The sequence below is a fragment of the Pinus tabuliformis genome, chromosome 1_1, assembly GCF_031772625.1.
Source record: "Pinus tabuliformis cultivar Carrire ecotype Pingquan chromosome 1_1, CPIR1, whole genome shotgun sequence".
Classification (NCBI taxonomy): Eukaryota; Viridiplantae; Streptophyta; class Pinopsida; order Pinales; family Pinaceae; genus Pinus; species Pinus tabuliformis.
The window spans coordinates 829,803,588-829,816,009 of NC_142297.1; the positions used below are offsets into that span (position 1 = coordinate 829,803,588).

A 12,422-nucleotide genomic window follows, 5' to 3' on the forward strand; every position below is an offset into this window, starting at 1 on the left:
GGCCTCAATCAGGGAGTCATCTAAACCTTGGATTTATTTGGCACAAGCTAATGGTTGTTGTTGCCATGATTAAGTAATGTAACAACCTAATGAGTTAGTTGAGTCCAGAAGAATAGTGGATAGAGATATGCACAACCAGGAAAATGGAAAGAAGGGAGTTCTCTTAACCCTTGACTATACTTGCACATGTACTTATATATTACGTATGTGATTATGTTGATGGATACTTGTATGACGCATCCATGATTATGTTGATGGATGGTGGTAGATTGCAAACACAATCATGATGATATGTGTGTGTGTGTGAAAATCCCATTATTTCTGACAGGGATTTCAAAGTTCATTTGAAATAAAAGAGGATTGATAAAAAAAAATATTATTTGATGACATGGATGACACAAAATTATTCTCGCAATTATGAGGAATTTATCATGCAGAAAGGAAAATTCTGCTAATTTATAATCATGTGAACATAACTCCTACATTGTGCCCATGTCAAGGCTAAGAAGATGGGAGATATAAATCAGGTAATATGACCTGGTTCACATGTATAGAAATAAGATGGTCTCTGGATTAACTATGGCATGGTGATGTGGCATGAGAGACAAGGTGATATTTGGACTATTTGTGACATTGTGTAACATGGTATGTCATGTGTATATGTGTTTTTGTTGTACCTATACATGTGTCGTGCATGGGAATAGGGTAAATTTTTATTATGTGTGTTGTAGTATACCATGTATATAAGGGTGTGTTGTGCAATGTGTTAAAGACAGGAAAGTATGGTATTGTATGGACTTGTGCATTGTGTATGTGCAAAGTGTTCAGGACATGTAGGTATGGGATTGTCTGGACCTGTGTGTTGTGTATGTGTAAAGTGTTATGTGTGGGTCGGTGAGGGCCTGTGTTTGGGCAAGGCAGATATGGGATTGTTTGTGCTTGTTTAGGTGGAAAGGAACCTATGATCGGTAATGAGTACACCTCCTGTTGACAAGATACTACCTGAGTGGTAGTGCCCATATTCACAAGGTAGTGAAAGGGATTATATATATAAATATGTATCCCATATGTATCCACCTTGGAGCAGAAGTCAAAATGAAGAGAAGAGAAGAGAAGGCACTAGGTACTTTCTAGGTTGGAAAAAGGTTTGGTGTGTGTACATGGTCAAAGTGAAGAGAAGGCACTAGGTATTTCCCATGCTAGCAACTAATCCAGTGTGTGTACATGATCAAAGGAAAGGGTTTTTGAATGCTTTCAGGGATAAACAACTGATACAACGGATGTAAAGCAAGTAGCAAGGGGAAAATCAAGATAAGTATCAATGTTTCATGGATTTTGAAATTTCTGCTTTATGAATCTAAATTCAATATTCTAATTTATGATGGTTTGGATTATGAGCTAAATTGGTTTTTTTGTGATAGGAATTAAAGGAAAATTCCAAGTTCACCTCATGAAATAAGCTGCTAGTGAGGTATGATTTAAAGTTACTGCATTTCCTTAATGATGAGACTCATGGAGACATATGTGTTATGATGCATGAAATTATTAAATTGCCTAGTTTGGTGGATGGACTTGGCCACAAGATAAATAGTTGTAGCTGAAATACATCAGAGTGTGCAGTGACACATTGAATAAATATTTCAAGAATGGGGCCTCTGTGATACGCTAACACCAATGATTTCAATTAATTACCATGAAGCATGTTATGACTTGTATAATTTTGATAAGGCGGGACCACCTTGGTTGTGGACCCTTCCACTACAAGAAAGCCTTTCCAAGGACTGAGAAGTAGAGAAGGGGACGCCTGAACTTGGAAGGTGAGTGATTGCATGGAGAAGGGGTAACTAGATTTCCCAAGGGACTGAGAAGCAAACAAGGGAAGGACGGAAAATAATTTGGGTTTCTTGTTCATGAGCATTGCTTATTAGAATCAGGAGCACTTTGGGGTTGTATCGGGAAGCAATGAGTTGGTCATTATTCGTTGAGGGAACAAGAGTGCAAGGAAAAGCAGTAGCTAGACATTGGATGCACACTACCCTTAGAACAAAGCAAATAATACAAGCTAGATTTGGTGCAGCAAAGGCACCAAGAAATTGGAGAAGAGCCACAGAAAGTGGTTGATCTAATTAAAAAAATTCTTTTATAATTGTTTAATTGTTGGGAAAATAACTGTAAATGTGTGACATGTAAATATATGTAAATGATGTAAAGAGATGTAAATATAAAGCTCCAAATATAGTATGTTGATGTTTTCTTAATTTAACATGTGTTCTCTATTTATATGGACAGATAACACCAAGGATGGTGTTCCCCCAAGGCAGACGTGTATGTAACAACCCAACCCAAGAATGGCTTGATTTTTCCATGTAATTACATCATGTAATTGAATTTCAAAAATTAAATGGACTTCGTGAGGAACACAGATTCCAAGTGGTCTAGGGGGGTAAATTGCTTGGGAAATTAAGATTACTTACTAAAGGGAGAAGTTGGACAACCTGGGACAACCATTGAAGGCTAGTTGTTGAGTTTTAAATGCACAAGAATGGTGTGTTTGAAGGGGGATATTGTTGGAAATTTATTAACTTTAAAACAAGAGACAAAATCCCATGCTACTTGGGAAGTGTAATAAGGAAAGAAGGGGCCAGAAAATTAATGACTGGGAAGATAGTAATGAGACAAAAATTAATGTGCAACAACTTTGCTACAAGAAATGGTGCAATAACAACAAAAAAGACAGAAAGAGAGTTGAGGGCAAGAAGCTTGACTCAGCAATAACATCCATAGATCACAAGTGAAGGCGTAATTAGAGTTGCATGAGGAAGAAATGAAGACCACAAAAGAAGATCAGCGGAAAATTTGATTTGATGTGTGGACTCATGAGGAAAAAAACAACTACAGGGAGATTCTGAGTTTGACCTCATTTTTCACAGCAATGAGAAGGAAATTTGATTCATTAACCATACAGTGAGGAAGATCGCAAGGGAGACAGACTAGGCACAGAGCACAAAAGAGAAGAGTATTATGCAACAATGAAATACATGAAAGATAATTTGGGCTACAGGAGGTAGTGCATAAAAGAATTTGAGCTACAATGAATAATAGCGGAGAGGTAACAGGCCTTTGGGTTTTCCTTGTGCATTATTTGGCCATTATTGGATAGCTGGAAGGTGGAGATAGTTGGCCTCTAAAATTTCTTGTGCATTGGCGAATTATTGAGTAGACGGTGGTCAAAGGAAGAAGAACCTTTGGAGCCCCTATTTCAACTGCTAGAATGGTTTTTATTCCCTTGAGAAATACCACCTTAGACCCTTGGAATATGGCTCGGGGTGACAATTGCAAGTAGCTTGGCTATAACTTGTCTATGGTTGAGTGGAGAGTTGAAGTCTTGAACTTAGTTGCTTGTCTTCATTATAAATCTAAGATAAGTTTTCTTGTGTGTAACCTTCTATGGTTTTCATGTTGAAATGTGAATGATTGATATGTTGATGGTTTGCATGACAAGTTTTCTCACTTGTGTTTATCTATTGTAGGAATGGTTATGGCCCATGTAAGGATGTGTGAATGAATATGACGATTTCATTTTCTTAATGGTTTGTGATAAGTATTCATATTTTGATGTGAGGTGATTCTATTCCTATTTCAAACTTGGGTTGATTTTCATTGCTTATAAAGGCTATTTGGTATATTGCTTGACTCTATTTAAGGGTTGTTGTAATCCAACATTGAAGTTATGATTCATGCGTTGACAATATTTATGATGCTCAACCAAAGTTTCTTGCAAATAATATTTGCGTGTTGATCATTTTTCTGACATTAAGCAACATGGCGATCCATTCATGTTACAATGGCATAATTCATGTTGTTGCATGCTCTTACAACCACTAAAATTGTGCAATGGACCATTTCCTAGGCTTGAATGACTTGGTTTATGTTCCTAGATTTAACCTAACTTTGCACCCCTATTCTGTGCATGAAGATCTCATAGTTCTCATACATAAATGTTGTCCTCCATGTGTGTTTCTTGGTGTTGTAATAGTGGTGAAGTTTGGGTTGAGAACCTTGATATATTATATATGTTGGAAAGTGGGTTTGGAATGCATTGCATTATTGGTATAAAGTGTTGTTGGTATGGCATGCAAAGAGTAAATGTTAGCATGAGTATCTTTATTGACTGCTCATGTTAATGGGTTATATGTTTATGTTGTTGTTAAGGAATGTGGTTTCCTGATTGCATAAAGGGAGGTTGGATTCCCTGTAATGACTCATGTTGAAGGATGGTTTCTGTGTTATTGAATGAAGGGAAGGAGAGTGGCTTCCAACCCTTGTAGTTATATGTGTTTGAATTATAAATCTAGATCATTGTTATCTGGTTGAGTGGGTTAGTCAAGCCTGAGAGAGGAGATTCTTTGTTTTTTTATGAATTGTTGCAACTCTCTATGTTTGAGAATGAAGTTCTTTGGAAATTATTTTGTTTTAGCATCACATTATTGAGTCTTTGTTGGTCTTGAATCTCTTGAAATCTATTTCCAATAAGTGGGTAGGAATCATTGGGGAAAAACCCTTAAAATCATGGAGAAATTGGGTCCCTGGAATCACTACTAAAACACTTAAAACACCTAAAAATTCTAAGTATGGACCTGCAAGTCAAAGGTCAGGACCTTGACTTAAGTTAGAATTCAGGGGTCAACCGATATTTAAAAAAAAAGTAAAACGTGCTTGGTGAGAGATGACCTCGACTAGGTCGAAGGTTGGGGGTCAGGCCTGGAAAGGCCAACCTCGACTAACCCATGAGTCTGACTACCACATGGACCAATGGTAGGCTTCCATGTGATAGCTAGATGATGTGGCAAGGCAAGTGCAACCAATATTTGGGAGGCCATGTCTCGCAATCCATACAACGGATTGTGGCAAAATTTTATATCACTAGATTCATCTTGACGAGAAGTAAGTCATTCACGCCAATGAGTAGTCGTATGGATCACTTAGCTAGGTTTAGAGAAGTTTGGAAAAGCTCAAAAAATTTAGGTCTCATTCCCATAACTGTATCTTGGGAGATTGATTTGCATAGTAACTACCTCCTTCTAACTCTGGTTGGGTTGTGGGTTAAGAGGGGGGTGTTAAAAGGATGCTTAGAAAGCAGTTTGGAACATGTTTTCAACATTCTTCCTTCCATAATGGTTATTCACACATCACATATTAAACAACCAAGGAACAAAATATCTAATCTCCTAACTAATGAAGGTTAAAAATATCAAGCAAGGCTACTTAGTTTCACTTAGGAATATTTTCCTAGCTCTAACAAGAATGCTCAAATCTACCTATATATATATATATATATATATATATCCCCAAATTTTGTATTAGTGATGGATCAAGTGGGTTGTGCATGGTCATTTTCCCACCAAACTCTCACGATGGTGGATATGGAAATACGCTCCAAGGAGATATTAACTCAGCATCACATCCCAACCAGGAGTATGTGCACATGCATAAGGTTTGTATGTCACCTTGATATGGCATTATGAAATGATTTATGGAAAAATTAATGGGGATTGATATTTGAATTACAATGGTGGGATTTGGATACTAGCCACTATAGATGCGCTAATTCTCTTCTCTCCCTCCTATGAATAACATTCATAATTTGCGAAGTGGGTTATTCAGCCCAGATGGAAATGAAAATTGGCATAACCCAAGGGTTGTTCAAGGTACAACAATTAGAAAAGTAATGAATTATGGATATTCATAGCTCTTGGCTCCCATAATCCTAGTTCATTGTAGTCGTTGGCCTTGAAGGATTTTAAATTTTATCTACAACCTGGTTAGTTGACTCTATTTAGTTGTTTCCTTTGGCATTGGGTTTGATCTCCTACACAACTACCAGAGAGTTTTAAGGTCATTCCATCTTCCTTACACTTTTCCTCCTTTGTCATCTACTTTTATATATATATTTTTTTTGGGTTCATCCCCTCACCGAGAAAATATTTCCTTGTCCTTGATCCCTTCTCTCTACCTTTCATATTTCCCAAATTTTTCTCAATCTCTAGCTCTCTGTTGTTCCTTACCTACTCAGACCAACGCCCCTTTTCCTTATCACTCTCTTCACGCTTTGGTCCTTTACACCTAGATCCTTTGTTAGCTCTTGGTTTTTGATCTCAATGCCTCTACAACATGCAATAGTCAAAGAGGAGCAACATATTACTAGGAGAAAGACAAGTCTCAGGCTCAATAAAGGGTAGAATCTTCAGTGAAGCTTTATCACTCTCACACTCCTCAACCCATTCAAGAGGAGATAACAGAGTAGAGTGGAAATTTTAAGTGAGTGGGGATGCCTGACAAATATGGAGGTGGCCAATGAGGTTTCTGATTGGGTGCCAGATACTGTACACACCCACAATTGCTTCAATCAGTATATATATACATGGTGGATATTTATTAGCATTTGAAAACCTAGTAGGGTTTTACATAACCAAAATCAAGCCAAGGAAGAAATCCTCCTAATGTTGGATAAGCTTCACCTCTCCATGAATGGCTTGGACATGCATGTGTAGTGCATTGAAACAATTTAGGCTTACCTATAGATCAAGGATGTTCGCTAAGAAGCAACAAGGAGCCAATTGTTGTGAAAGACTCAACTCTCCCAATACTGAATGGTATTTTATATTTATTCATTTTTCTTATGTTCATTATGTTTGTTTTTATTTTCTAGTTTAAAGTTAAAATATACTAGTATGTATTTCAAAACATAATCTATGTATTTTCGATGGTCCTAGTTTCTAAGAATTTTTGGATGATGAAAAATACTATGGTTTTTCCACTAGTCTAGTTTCTCAAACAATAGACTAGGGAAAGCCAAAATTTGTTTATCTATATGGATTTAAGGAATGAATAAAGTTTATATTTACAAAAAGAAAAAGCTTTATTTATAAGTGGGTTGTTTCCAACATGGTTATAGAAATATATAAAAGATTTATTTTAACCTTGGCTTTATTGAGCATTGAGAGGGAACAAATATCTAAGTGTAAATACTTTGATCAATGCCATGATTTGTGTAAAGATTTGCGGTTCAAGATATTTGACCTCTCTTCATGCTTGATAGATTGGAGGTTAAGATTAATTTAGGTTGGTTATTGTTAAATTATATTATTTTAAAAAAAATTCACGTGAAATCCAATGTGGATTCAATGTCACACTCACTCATTCATGGAAATATGTCCCATACTTGGTTGTAGCATGCATATATCAACATAATAACTATGTTAAATTGGTTATTTATACCCACTCACCACACATTATAAAACGAGATTATAGAGTTGTAATGCCCACTCCATTAACTATGGAAGTTTGATTAGATTTTATCTCAATGTATTACATAACATCCACATTATATTGATATAGAAAGTTATATGTCCAACTTTCAAATCTCCCCATGCTTCAACATCATAACCCTCATCACTACATTGACAAGAAGTAGCTCAACACTAGCATGGTGATCTAGGTTAAGTGGTTGAGTGCTGTGAGCTTCATGTAAAAGGTATTTTGATCCCCAAAGTTGGTTGGTTTTGTTGCATGGCTCACTCAAGGTATCCATAGTGTGAAGCATCATGATCAACATTGATGGGTTTGCATTGTACCACATGCAAAATGCAGGAAAGTGCATAGGGGTTTCCACACAAGGTTTCCCTTAGGATAGAATGGAAGTAGTCAAACATGACTCGCGTAGTGGTTGAGTATTTTAAGCTTCATGTAGGATTTCTTGGGGCTAATCCCTTAAGTTTATTTGCCTCTATTGCATGCCTCACTCAGGATCCCTATCAAGTCAAACATCATAATAAACATCAACAAGTTTACACCAGGTACCATCTACAAAATGCAAGGATGTGCTCGAGGTCTCCCCATAAGGTTTTACTTGCAGAAAAGCACGAATTAACCCAACATTACTCAAGTTTGGACTAGATAATGCTCTAAAAATGCATGTGAGTTATTTGAAACCATGAGGGTTCAATACCTCCATTTTAACCCAACCAAGATCTTCATTACATTAAAATGGAAATATGTTAAATGTGTATACCCCCACCCTAACTTGTTTACCCTCATTGATCCTAGTTCAACATCATTATATTAATATGTACAATTTCCATCGATATGTGGCCATTATGATTAACATGGACCCCATTAAAATCACAATATGTCTATGTTTCCCTAAAAATATTTCAATCACCCTGTTTGTGATGTTATTATGTCAATGTTCCTACCCCCAAAGTGTGATAAGAATGCATGCTAATGTTTCTATGCATGGAATAGATAGTGAACTAAAACTTGGAAACTATTTTTATATGTGTAGGTGTATTATTGGTCCATGATTAAGCTTCAAAACTATCAAAGATTCAAGTATTATAAGAACTTACTTGTAGAGTGGAATGGCTATGCAAGTTTGGCCTAACAAAGTTCATAATCTAATAGATATAAGAATAATATAAGAGTCTAACACTAAATACATAAAAAACTATGTGCTAGAAATCTTTGAATACTATGTTAGTCAACATCCCAATTTCTATTGACTTGAATGAATATGGATGATTAGTTTTACAAATAAAATTGGTTATATATTTATACAAAATGAAAAGGATAAAACGATGAAGAGAAGTAGACCCCAAGGTCACCTTTTGATCCTTAAAACCATTGTGGTTGGATGTGGATGATCCAACATCTTAATCATCGATCTAGATGGTCATACTAGCCCTCTAGGTTATGACACGTCACTTACAAGGAAACATGAGTCATATATAAGGTGGCATGTGATGATATATATTTTAGTTTATTCCATGAAGGGAGTAGGTTTCGTGTACTAAGGTGAGAAGGATGAGCTTAGGCATGTACTAGTTATACAACGATTTGTTACGATAAATCATTAGAGTTGTTTATGGTTATTCGACATATTATAGAGTGCAAAAAGTATGATGCATATTAAAAATTCTCTGGAGGAGAAATGGTTTCTATCCTATTGAGAGTAAAATTGAAAAATCTCAACTTATTAAAATTCTATGTCATAGAAGAAAACTTCATAATGTTATTTAAAAGATGAAAATTCCCTTATTATTCTTTCTCAAATATAAAAAGAAATGATAAACCTGGAAAATAAAACTATCATAATACTCTAAAATGTTATCTTAAAGACTTGATAAAGATATCTTAAAGACTTAATAAAATGATGGTTTGCTCAAAAAGTGGACAAATAGAATTTAATAAGTTATATATGAACTCAAATGATCATAGTCCATTTTTATATGCATGGATAATGACCTTATCATATTTCTTAGAAGTTGCAATGATTATCTCCAAAAATGAATTTTATAATATCATTTACATTTGTTGAAACAATATTTGAATAAATACAAAAAATTTTGGAAATTTCGAGTATAGCTCTCAAGCTTCAGGATTTTGGGTGTTTGAGGGTTTTTGATGGTGTTGAATCCATTTCCACCATCGAAAAAGCAATTCACACACTCCAGCAATCAATTTTTTTGAAAATTTTCTCACCTAATTCTTTCTAGGAAAAAATTTACCATCTAAACAAAATTGTAACTTGGCTAAACAACACCCTTACTTACTATCAATGGAATATTTGTCAATATGTTAACTAAGAACTCAATAATTAACCAGCATAGATTCATCTTAAGTATGGATCTAACATGAGCCAAGAGGAATCAAATTTCTTCGTGTGCAAACTTCTTTATAGTGGAAAATACAATGTGTAATTTTTCATTATGTATTTTTAAATGTTATATAGAGTATATATAGGACCAAATAAACATTTTAACCATAACAACTTATATTTTCATGATATATGACATATTTTTTTAAAATGATATATAATATACATAATCAACATTAAAATATTTTACATAATTTGTAGAAAGTGACATTTATTTAAATCTCATATTAAAATATTTTTCAAAAGTATAAGGTTTAAACATGTTACACATTTTTTTTTTTTTACTTTTAATTACTTTACAACATAAATTTTTATTTTTATTTTTTTATTATTATAGCTTACTATTTTTCTATTTAGAACAAATGGACAAACTTACACATCCCTTCCATACTGTGTTGAAATGAGCATAAATCTCTCCACTCAATAATTCATTAAAACTAACCATATAAACACACATCTCTCATATCCCCATACTATGTTGTAAAATAAACCTGGTTGCTCAATAATCTATTAAAACTATCCATATAAACACTACATACGAATATCAATAAAAAAATATTAATAATATGTAAACTTAGAAAATAGTGGTGGTGTGACTTATATTAATTACTAAATATGCTTAATAATCTATTAAAACTAACCGTATAAACGCTACATACAAATATCAATAAAAAGATATTTAACAATATGTGAACTTAAAAAATAGTGGTGACGTGACTTATATTAATTACTAAGTATGCTCAATAATCTATTAAAACTAACCATATAAATGCTACATATAAATATCAATAAAAGAATATTAACAATATGTAAACTTAGAAAATAATAGTAGTGTGACTTATATTAATTACTAAGTATGCTCAATAATCTACTAAAACTAACCATATAAACGCAACATACAAATATCAATAAAAGAATATTAACAATATGTAAACTTACAAAATAGTGGTGGTGTGGCTTATATTAATTACTAAGTATACAGAGACACATTATTAGTTTATTTTTTAATTCTTTACCACACAGACAATGTGATAGATTAAAATATATGAATATTAATGTTAATTAAATTTATGTAATAAATTTATATGATAGTTTTTTTCAGGAAGAAAAAGCTAAATTATATTATATTGAGTCAATATAACAGTTACAATATCGAAATTAAAAAATAAATAATAAAAATTTTATTTATAAAGATTTATAATTTGTAAATAGATTTTATTATAATATTATGATATATTGTATTTACAAGTGTTCTTCAATTTAATATGGAAGAGATGTGATGTTAAGTAAATATTAGTTATTTGTAGACTCTAGGTTTTGACAACTCACGGTTATTTCTATGGTATTCTTCTCTAATGTAGTTTATTTAAAAGTTAATAATTAAACCAATCTAGATCATTTTCAAATATCTTTTCACTAAGAGATTTGATCCCTCTAGACACTTAGTAGATCTAGATTTAAGATGGATCTACGATGGTTGATATCACATGCAAAAAATCCTAAGTTAAAATGAATTTAGGTCGATTAATATCACATATCAAAAAATTCATAACTCATTTCATATGACATTTTTTTAATTAATCAATTTAATTAAAAATAACAGAACTACTTATCTTCAATTTGAAAATACTATTAAATATATTTTAAAATATTTAATAAAAATTAAATTATTACCATTTACCTAATAATTAAATTAAAATTCCAAAATCTATATTCTAAATAAACAAATTTTAACGACATCATTAATATATAATATTGAAAATAATAAAAAACTGAAATATATAAGAGATCATTCAAATTAATTATTAAGCATTTTGTCGTGAAAAAGGGTTGGCATGAAAACTGAAATTATATTTTTTTTTCTTTTTGGATGGGGTGGCAAGTCCCACATTTATTAGGCTATATGTACAATATATTTACATGTATATAGGCTGATAACCATCACATCAATCAACATCATTCTCCATATATCAAATGCATTCACCATGATACAAATCGCTGCCGAACAACATCACAATGGAGATCAAACACAGCGAGGTGCATATAAGCCGGCTGCCCCGCCACTAGACCATGCACTCATGTGCAAAACTGAAATTATATATTTCTGTGAACATAGTAAAAAACTGAAATACATGTATGTAGAAATTGAAAATACATAATTCAAATTAATTATTTAGCATTTTGTCGTGATAAAAGGTTGAAATGAAAACTGAAAGGTGTGGCGTGAAAAAAAAATGATATTTTTGACAGAATTCATGGGTTGACTTTTCAATCTTTGTGGCGTAGGGCATGTCGTTTCAACTATTTTTAGTATATTCGTGTTTCTGTTCACGTGCAGTAGTCAAGAAATACTAACAATATATAAATTGTGGGTAAAATCAATAGAATTTCAGATCACTTGGGGGATGTAGCTCACATGGTAGAGCGCTCGCTTTGCATGCGAGAGGTACGGGGTTCGATACCCCGCATCTCCATTTAAGTTTTCGTCGTTTTCGTTCCGGTGAACAAGCACGGATAAAAATTCTAAAACGTCCACATGTTTTTACAGCTAATAAAAATTTTAAACAGATAAATTTGATAGCTGATTGTAAATATGTTGTTATCAAAAAGTCTTCCAATAATTTAAATATCTCATTAGTTATATTAAACTATATAAATATGTTGTTATCAAAAAGTCTTCCAATAATTTAAATATCTTATAAACGAA

The 12,422-nt window shown here is 33.1% G+C and overlaps 1 non-coding gene across 1 annotated transcript; it reads left to right on the top strand.

Moving 5' to 3' along the window:
- The first annotated feature begins 12,116 nt into the window (after nt 1-12,116).
- On the top strand, nt 12,117-12,189 carry TRNAA-UGC (transfer RNA alanine (anticodon UGC)). The gene has a single exon. It is a non-coding gene; the product is annotated as a tRNA-Ala (tRNA).
- The last annotated feature ends 233 nt before the right edge of the window (nt 12,190-12,422 follow it).